Raw genomic sequence first — 9,590 nt, 5'->3', positions numbered from 1 at the left:
TGGGTTTGCGGCCTTACATGTGTCACTAAGCAAATTTGTCCTTCTGTGAACATCACAGAGAGTGCTTACACAGGCCTAGAGGGTACAGGGTACTGCAACCCAGGCTGTCTGGGGTAGCCTGTCACTCCTGGGCTACAAGCCTGCACAGCACGTTACTGTACTGAGTACTGTAGGCAACTGTAACACGGGGTAGGTACTGTGTATCTGAACATATCTAAACATAGAAAAGGTACAGTAAAAATACCATGTAAAGGATAAAAAATGGTACATCTGTATAGGGCACTTACCACGAATGGAGCTTGCAGGACTGGACGTTGCTCTGAGTGTCAGTGAGAGAGCGTGAGTGAGTGTGAAGGCCTGGGACGTCAGTGTACACTACTGTAGACCATAGAAACACGGTATGCTTAGGCTACACAATTTATAAAGAATATTTTTCTTTCTACACTAATAAATTAGCCTTAGCTTATTATAACATTTTTACTTTATAAACTTTTTAATTTTTTAAAACGTTTGACATTGTATAGCAGTACAAAAATATTTTCTTTCTTTCTGTCCTTATTCTATAAGCTTTTTTCTAGTTTTGAAATTTTTATTTTGGGGCCGGCTTGGTGACATGGCGGTTGAGTTCTCACGTTCCACTTCAGCGGCCCGGGGTTCGCCAGTTTGGATCCCAGGTGCAGACATGGCACCACTTGGCAAAAGCCGTGCTGTGGCAGGCGTCCCACATATAAAGTAGAGGAAGATGGGCATGGATGTTAGCTCAGGGCCAGTCTTCCTCAGCAAAAAGAGGAGGATTGGCAGCAGTTAGCTCAGGGCTAATCTTCCTCAAAAAAAATTTATTTTATTTTGTTTTTTTATTTTTTAAACTTTTTTATTAAAAACTAAGACATAAACACACACATTAGCCTAGGCCTACACAGGGTCAGGATCATCAGTATCACTGTCTTCTGCCTCCACATCTTGTCCCACTGGAAGGTCTCCAGGGGCGATGACGTGCACAGAGCTGTCATCTCCTTGATAACAGTGCCTTCTTCTGGAACACCTCCTGAAGGAACTGCCTGAGGCTCTTCTTGAGGAGGTGTCACTCTTCAGAAATATGTCCATGGTGGTTTGCTTGGTTTGTTTCTTTTTTCAATCGTAGATTTGCTTGTAAGCAGATAATGCACTGTGAAGATTCCTCTCTATTAATTAAAATCTTTCAGTATTGGGGTCCATGTTTTCAAACTTTTTAAGGAGCTTGGTGAGGTCTGCAAAAGCTTCTGCTAAACCCTTCCCTGTGAATTTTCTTGGGGTTTTTCTTCTTTTTCTTCTCTTGAAGTTTCCTTTTCTTTTGCCTCTTCAGCTATGCGTTCCTCTTCCAGTTTCAACAACGCCTCATTAGTCAATTCCTCAGGAACCAGCTCTAGGAGCTCCTCAGTATGATCCTCATCCACACCCAGGGTAAATTCATTTGCCATCTCAGCCACAGCCTTGATGATTTCTGCAACCTCCTCACCCTTGGCAAATCCTTTGAAGTCACGGACAAACCTCTTGAGTGTCTTCTTCCAGATGTCATTCATATATTCCTTAGTGACATCACCCCAAGCCCAAGCAAGGTTCTTGATGCAGCCATAGATGTTGTGATCCTTCCAGAATTGCATCAGTGTCTTCCTCAGTTACAGCAATAGCCTGGGCAGGTGCTCCTCAGGTGGTAGGCTTTAAAAGCTGCTAACTCCTTCATCTATTGCTTGCATCAAAGAGGTGGTGTTTGGAGGGAGAAGGACCACTTTGATATTGGGATGAAGACCACCAGTAAAAGGAGGATGTCTGGGAGCATTAGCAACAATAAGCAAAATTTTGAAAGGTATGTTATTCTCCAAACAGCACTTCTCCACTTTGCTGGCCAAGAAATTCAGGAGGCATCTTGGAAGAGGAGCTGGGCCATCCATGACTTCTTGCTCCTGTAGTACACTGGTAGTGTGTGCTCACTGACATGCTTGAAGGCCCTGGGGTTCTCCCTGTGCCACATCACAAAGGGTTTCAATTTGTAGCCTGCAACATTGACCCCAAGCAAGACTGTTATCCTGTCCTCAAAAGCCTTGAAACCTGGCATTGACTTGGCCTCCTTATGGATGAAAGTCCTTTCAGGCATCCGTTTCCAGAATAGGGAGGTTTCGTCCATAGTGAATATTTGCTCTGGCAAGGAATTTTCCTCCACAATCAGCTCATCTAGAGTTTCCAAAAATTCTTCAGCTGCTGTTGCATGAGCACTCACAGACTCAGCACTTTCACATGATGTGATGAATAATGACTCCTGAATCGTTTAAACCACCCAGAGCTAGCGGTGAATTCAACATCGTAGTCAGATACAGCCTTTTCTTTCAACACCACAAGCTTCTTGCTTTGGTCATGATTGTCATGGTGCTGAGAGGGATATGCTTCTGTGCCTGGTCTTCAATCCAGGTCATCAGAAGTTTCCCCATATCTGATGTAGGTCCTTCTCAAATTTCTATTAGTCTCGTTGGCTTCAATGAAGCAGATCCTTTAACAGCTTCCATCACTTCCAACAGCTTCCATCACTTTGTTCTTGTTCCTCAGGAGCGTAGCCCTGGTGGAATGGGACATGACTGACTACTGAGCAATAACCATCACTGATTTTCCACCTTCATAGTCTTTAATCACTTTTAATTTTGTTTCTAGTTCAGTCACTCAATGTGACCTCTTATTGGAAACATTAGCAGTAGTTTTTGTACTCTTAGGAGCCGTGATGAGCAAAACAACATGAGATTAAATCAAGCAGAGGAAAAAATGATGCAATCAAGACACACGGTAAACACGAGATGTATGAGGCTACTACTGGCGTAACACTATGTAGTGTTTTACAGTAAACTTTATTTTAATAAGTAAAAAGAGTGCACTGTAAAATAACCATAAAAAGTATAGTATACTGAATACATAAACCAGTAACATAGTCGTTTATTACCGTTATCAAGTGTTATGTACTGTACAGGCATACTTTGGAGATATTGCAGGTTAGGTTCTGGACCACCACAGCAAAGCAAATATCACAATAAAGGGAGGCACGCAAATTCCTCGGTTTCCCAGCGCATATAAAAGTTATGTTTACACTATACTGTAGTCTATCAAGTGTGCAATAGCATTATGTCTTAAAAAAATATACATACCTTAATTAAAAAATACTTTGTTGCTAAAAAATGCTAACCATCAGGGGCTGGCCCCGTGGCCGAGTGGTTAAGTTTGCGCGCTCCGCTGCAGGCGGCCCAGTGTTTCGTTAGTTCGAATCCTGGGCGCGGACATGGCACTGCTCACCAAACCATGCTGAGGCAGCATCCCACATGCCACAACTAGAAGGACCCACAACGAAGAATATACAACTATGTACCGGGGGGCTTTGGGGAGAAAAAGGAAAAAATAAAAAAATCTTTAAAAAAAAAAAATGCTAACCATCATCTGAGCCTTCAGCAAGTTATACTCTTTTATGCTGGTGGACAGTCTTGTAAAAAACATATCTTGGGGCCAGCCCAGTGGCGCAGGGGTTAGGTTCACACGTTCTGCTTCAGCAGCCCAGAGTTCACCGGTTCAGCTGCTGGGTGTGGACCTATGCACTGCTTGTCAAGCCATGCTGTGGCAGGCATCCCACATATAAAGTAGAGGAAGATGGACACAGATGTTAGCTTAGGGCCAGTCTTCCTCATCAAAAAGAGGAGGATTGGTGGCAGATGTTAGCTCAGGGCTAATCCTCCTCCAAAAAAAAAAGTAATATCTGCAAAGTGCAATAAAATGAGGAGCAATACAGTGAGATATGCCTGTACATAAATGTATTGCTATACTTTCATATGACTGGCAGTGCAGGACGTTTGTTTACACCAGCATCACCACAAACACACGAGTAATGCGTTGCACCACAACGTAAGGACAGCTACAATGTCACTAAGCCATAGGAATTTTTTCAGCTCCATTATAATTTCAGGAGACCACCATCATATATGTGGTCCATTGTTGACTGAAGCATCGTTATGCAGCACGTGGCTGTATTCTCAAATATGTACAGGTTCTCTTTACAATCTCCATCTTCATTAAACTAACTAATATGATGGTCATTATACCTACAACTGATCTTTTAATTCATAGCTATTATAATCACTATAATTATTATTTTGTTACCTAGTACTATACACATTTTTCTGTCTCATAATTATTTTCTTTAACTCATAAATATTACAAGTATATTTTGCTGCATTTTTGTAGCTATACAAAAAAATTTTTATTGAACACATGTAACCCTTTTGTATCCCTTATCTTAATATCAAAGGCACTCAATATATTTACAAGAAAATATCCTTTAAAAAGAGGACTATAAGATTTTTAACTGCTATAAGTATAATTTTTATTAAGTACATTCATTAGCATTAGTTTCATGTTGTTTTTAATAGCAAAACATTCTAAGCAACCTAAATAACAATAGAGATGGTTCTAGAATCATATATACCCACTTAATTCAAGTTTTTATTATTTTATCACTATTAAAACTTTGTTAAATTAACATACTGTAAAAATAACATTTTTTTGCTGTACAATTCTGTGTGTTTTAATGCACGTATAGATGGATTCACATCATCATGAACACAACTAGGATACAGGACAGCTCCATGACCACCAAGATTTCCCTAGTGCCACCACTGTTTACTCCCCATTTCCCACACCCTAAGCCCTGCAAACGCTCTTCTCTTTCTCCTCCCTATAGTTTTCCCATAGTTTTGCCCCTTCTGGGTGTCATTTCAGTGGAGTCACACAGTATGCAACGTTGTAGGACCAGCTCTTTTTGCTCAGTCTGCTGCCTGTGAGATCTACTGCCAGCGGGATCAACACTTTGTTTCTTTTCATTCCTGAGCAGCATTCCACTGTTTGGAGGAACCATTTCTTTCCTGTCATTTACTATCAATGGACATTTAGATTGTTTCCAAATTTTGGTGATTATGAATGAAGTAGCTATAATCATTTATGTAGTTTTTTTTCCTGTAAACATAAGTGGGGTTTTTTTTGTAAGTTAAATGGGATTGCTGGGTCACATGGTAAGTATGTTTTTAACTTTATAAGAAAGTGCCAACCTGTTCCAGAGTGTCTGTACCATTTTGGATTACCACTAGCGAAATATGAGACTTCCAGTTGCTCTGCATCCTTGTCAGCACTTGGTATTGTTCATAGGTTTTTTGGGGTTTTTTTTTTTGCCATTCTCATAGGTAGGTAGTGGTATCTTGTTGTAATTTTAGTTTATGTTTCCATGAGTGGCTAATGATGTGGAACATCCTTTCATGTGCTTATCTGTCATCTGGCCATCTGTATATTTTCTCTGGTGAAGTGTCTATTCAAATATTTTGCCCATTTAAAAAAATTGTGTTGTTTGTTTTCTTATTGTTGAGTTTTGAGAGTACATTCTGAAGACAAATCCTTTTTTGGATACGTAACTTGCCAATATTTTTTCCCAATCTGTAGCTTGTCTTTCCATTCTCTTAGCAGTATCCTTTGCAGAACAAAAGTTCTAAATTTTGATAAAAACCAACTTAAGACTTTTAAAAAGTTTTATGGGTTATACTTTTGGTTTCATATCTACACATTCTTTGCTTAACCCAAGGCATCCATGAGAAGACAAAGCTACCAAGAGTAGGCATTCATAAGCTTGAAGGAGAGAGAAAGACAGACGAGCAAAGTCAAGCTCCCATCGTAACAAGATGGGCACATTGCAGGTGGTAAGCAGGGGATGAAGGGATTTTTCTAATTGGATCTTTATGGACTACTGGTCTGGCAGTGATACACTACATGGATTGGAAGAAGGGAGGTGGATAGATCATAAAAAACACGCAGGAGACTATTGATGTACTCTAGCTTTGCAGAGCAGAGGGTTAAACCAGTGTTGTGACAATAAGCCATGGAAACAAAGGAACAGATGATAGGACAACAATTTTCGAGAAAAAAAACTAGCCCAATATTGAAGATTTACCAATATGAGAAACAAACAAGAAGAGTTAATCAAGGGTGATTCCAAGATTTTTAACTTGGCTGATTAAGAGAACGGCAGGGAAGCTGGGGAAGTTCCAGTTTCAGAAGAGAGCAGGATCAAGAGTTTACGTCAGGATGTCTTGCATGGGTTTATGGGTCATTCATCTTGGTATCCCAGTCCCTAGCACAGCCCCTGATACACAACGCACGTTCTTCCAATATGGTGCTGAGACTTTGAGACGGCAGAAACACCCCAGAGGAATTTACACAGCGCTCGTTCAAAGGTACAGAAGTGTAGGCTGGCCCTAAAGTCTGGAAACATGAGCAGATATGCAGAAGAAGTGGTTTAAAGTATTGTGTTATAACACATACAATGACATTACATGATATGTTCAATGCATTGCTCTTCCTGAGCAATGCATATTCAATGCAAAATAGAAATGAATTTTTTACAAAATGCAGCATTTCCATCAATTTCTGCACATACATGTGCCATGCATTTCCTCAGAAAATTTATATCTCTGATTTTCACTAATAAGCCTTTAACTTACCCAAAAAGAAGCAATCAAGAGAGTTCAACTTGTGAAAAAAATAAAGTAACGATTCATTTCCAGACTTTCAGCTAACAGTAGAATCCCCCATGAAAGGACAAGGCTGGAGATATAGAATGGGGGCCGTCATCAGAGAGGTTAGATTTTCAGAGTGAATATTGTGATAACTGGTGGATTCCCTTAGAGAGTCAGCCAAGAGAGAGGAAAGAGCAGGTAGTCAAGGAAACGAGAAGAGAATTGAGGAAGGATCTGGAGGTGGAATGAGGGGAGCCCGGACAGAGTGGGACCCCGAAAGTGGTGGAGTGAGAAATTTGAAGATGGAGCCGGTCACCCAAGTGGTGAACACAGTGAGCAGAACGACATGCCACAGAGATTATGACGCTTATGCAATAACTTCTAGCAGTTTCAGTGGAGTGGAGGGGAACTCAATGCCGTTGTGGAGGGAATGAATAATGAGGAAGTGGAAACATCCAGATCATTTGTCATTTGTAGAAGTTTGGGAGTCAGTGGAAGTTAAAAGATAGAAAAGTAGCTATTAAGGACCATCCAGTCAAGTTTACTTTTTTTTAAGGTAGGGAAGAGTGTGTGTGTGTGTGTCTGAAGGTGGAGCCAGTAAAGAAGGAGAGGTTGACCATGTTGGAAAAAGGGGTAGGTATTAAAATGAGGACCCTTAGGACTCGGCTGCAAGGAGATTGGAAAATTCTATTTTCGACCTCTATCTTCACCCTTATTTTCCTCCTCTGTGTTTGTAACCCACCTGTACAAAGGTTAGAGCATTTGCATCTTTCTGAAGGACTGCCGAAATACGCTGGGACACAACTGATTTAATAAGGGTATTAACACTTCTGGATCAATTTCCTCTTGTGAATTTATCCAGTTTTGCTTCTTCTCACCTTAAAATATGTATGTAATAATCTCGATCGTCATCAATTAATATTCGCTGAGAAACTCCCCCGGTATTCAGCATCATGCAAATTGCAGACTGATTGGTTTCTACTATAAATTCCTAGGAATGGCGTTTTTACTTATTAAAGCAGGGCCTTGACAATGCCTTCTTGGGACTCGTCCGTATAGATTTCCACACCTCTCAAGCCCAAGCCCAGAAATCTGTTACACTCTGAGTTTTCGTCCCTTCTATTTTACAAAATATAAAAGATGAAATTAAAGAGAAAAGTTTCCATTTAATTGGAAGACTACATGCAATGTTATATGAATAGAAAGGCTGGTCAGCACCAATGATTCTTGCAATTACTTCATAAGGAAAAATGACAAGGTGATTTAATAATTATTTTAAAGTTAAGAAATACAGTTATTTTCTTATACTTGGCAGTCGTGGCTCATGTACCTGGGATCAGACTGGTCTCTGTCTGTGACCTCTCAATGATTTCTGAATGATAATACCTATAACATAGACCTAATTAAAAGTTTGACTCTCAAGGAAATGTTAATTTTTGTTACACTTTTGAAACTCAAAACAAAATCACCTCTTTCTATGTCTTCATAATCCCAAAGATACCTAAAGATACCACATCATTAAAATAAGTGAGTGAATGCATTGTAGTTGAAGTCTATGGACTGCCAAGAGCTATTATTGATCAGCTAATCAGTGAGTTATCTTTGTATTAACACTCTGTTCATTAACAGGCTTTTGATGAAAGCAACAGATAACAGTTTAAAGGAACATACAGCTACTAGGTCAGGTTTGTTTGTTCATTTACCTAATTATTCATTAGAAAGCATTTAAAAGTGCCTACAATGTATTACCGAGTATAGAAGGCTCTGAGGAAGAAAAATGTCAACCTCATTGCAATTTGCTAATTTTTATTAGAAATAATACCTGGGGTAAGAATGGAGTGTCTTCAAGAACTTGGAAATAGAGCTTTCCTCTGAGAATTAAGTCTTGATTCACCATTAAATGGACTCCGATGGAAATGAGCAGTCTCCATACAGAGAGGGTGGTCCCAAGACTTCCAAGACAGTCTGGCCCTGATGAAGTCGTCCACACACGTGAAGGAGCAGGACAGCCAGCCCATCAGCGGCAGAAGACTGAAACAGCCACAGCCAGTCATTATGTGGCCATAGCCTCCACCCCCCAGGGCTGCTCTTCTCTCCCAGCCACCCTGGAAGTCCCACAGCCCAGCGGCTGGCTGAGCAGGGGGCATCTATCCTTGCAGCCCTCCTGCTGGCATTCTGCCTGGCTGGAGCCCCTGTTGTACAGGGTCTTAGAGATGTGAAATGCCTTCCCTGAATAATCCACTATCAACAGTCTGATCACTGACGGATCCTCAGAAGAGATAGAGTCTAAGAGGCACAGTCTGCCTAATAGCACGGTGCCCGGTTACGCTCCCTATCACAGGCAGAGGAGGCTGCAGGCTTTGGGACTTTAAGATCTCTAAACATTTAAATCCTATAGTGTTCCCTGTTCTGATTTCATGCTCACTGTCTTAGTTTGCGCTGCTGCAACAAAAATACCATAGACTGGGTGGCTTAAACAACAAACATTTATTTCTCATGGTTCTAGAGGCTAAGAAATCCAAGATCAAGGTGCTGGCAGGTTCAAAATCTGGTGAAGGCCTGCTTCCTGGCCCAAAGGCTGCCATCGTCTCCCTCACACCGCTCATCAAGCCATGCTTGATGCAGCATCCCACATAGAAGAAGTAGAATGACCTACAGCTATGTACTGGGGCTTTGGGGAGAAAAAGAAGAAGAGGAGGATTGGCAACAGATGTTAGCTCAGGGCCATCTTCCTCACCAAAAAGCATACTTTAAAAAAACACAAATGAGTGAAAATTTTCAAGTCAGATCAACTCAGCGACACTGACAACTTAGAGATTCTGAGCCTGTGTGGCTGCGGGCAGCTTCTCTGCCCTGCTAAATTCCCATGACAAACACCACCCAGGAAATTCTCATGGTGAGAGCCAGCCAGCCCTTCCAACAATTCCAGTCTGCTCACCATTCAAGAAGTGAGCAGCCTGGCGACGGAACCAGTAGAGTTGATGGAACCAAGGGTGCTGCACAGGCAAGAAGGAGAACCAAGCTCTC

Source organism: Equus asinus, chromosome 8 (genome assembly GCF_041296235.1).
Source record: "Equus asinus isolate D_3611 breed Donkey chromosome 8, EquAss-T2T_v2, whole genome shotgun sequence".
NCBI classification, from domain to species: Eukaryota; Metazoa; Chordata; class Mammalia; order Perissodactyla; family Equidae; genus Equus; species Equus asinus.
Note: the sequence above shows the minus strand (reverse complement) of the source record.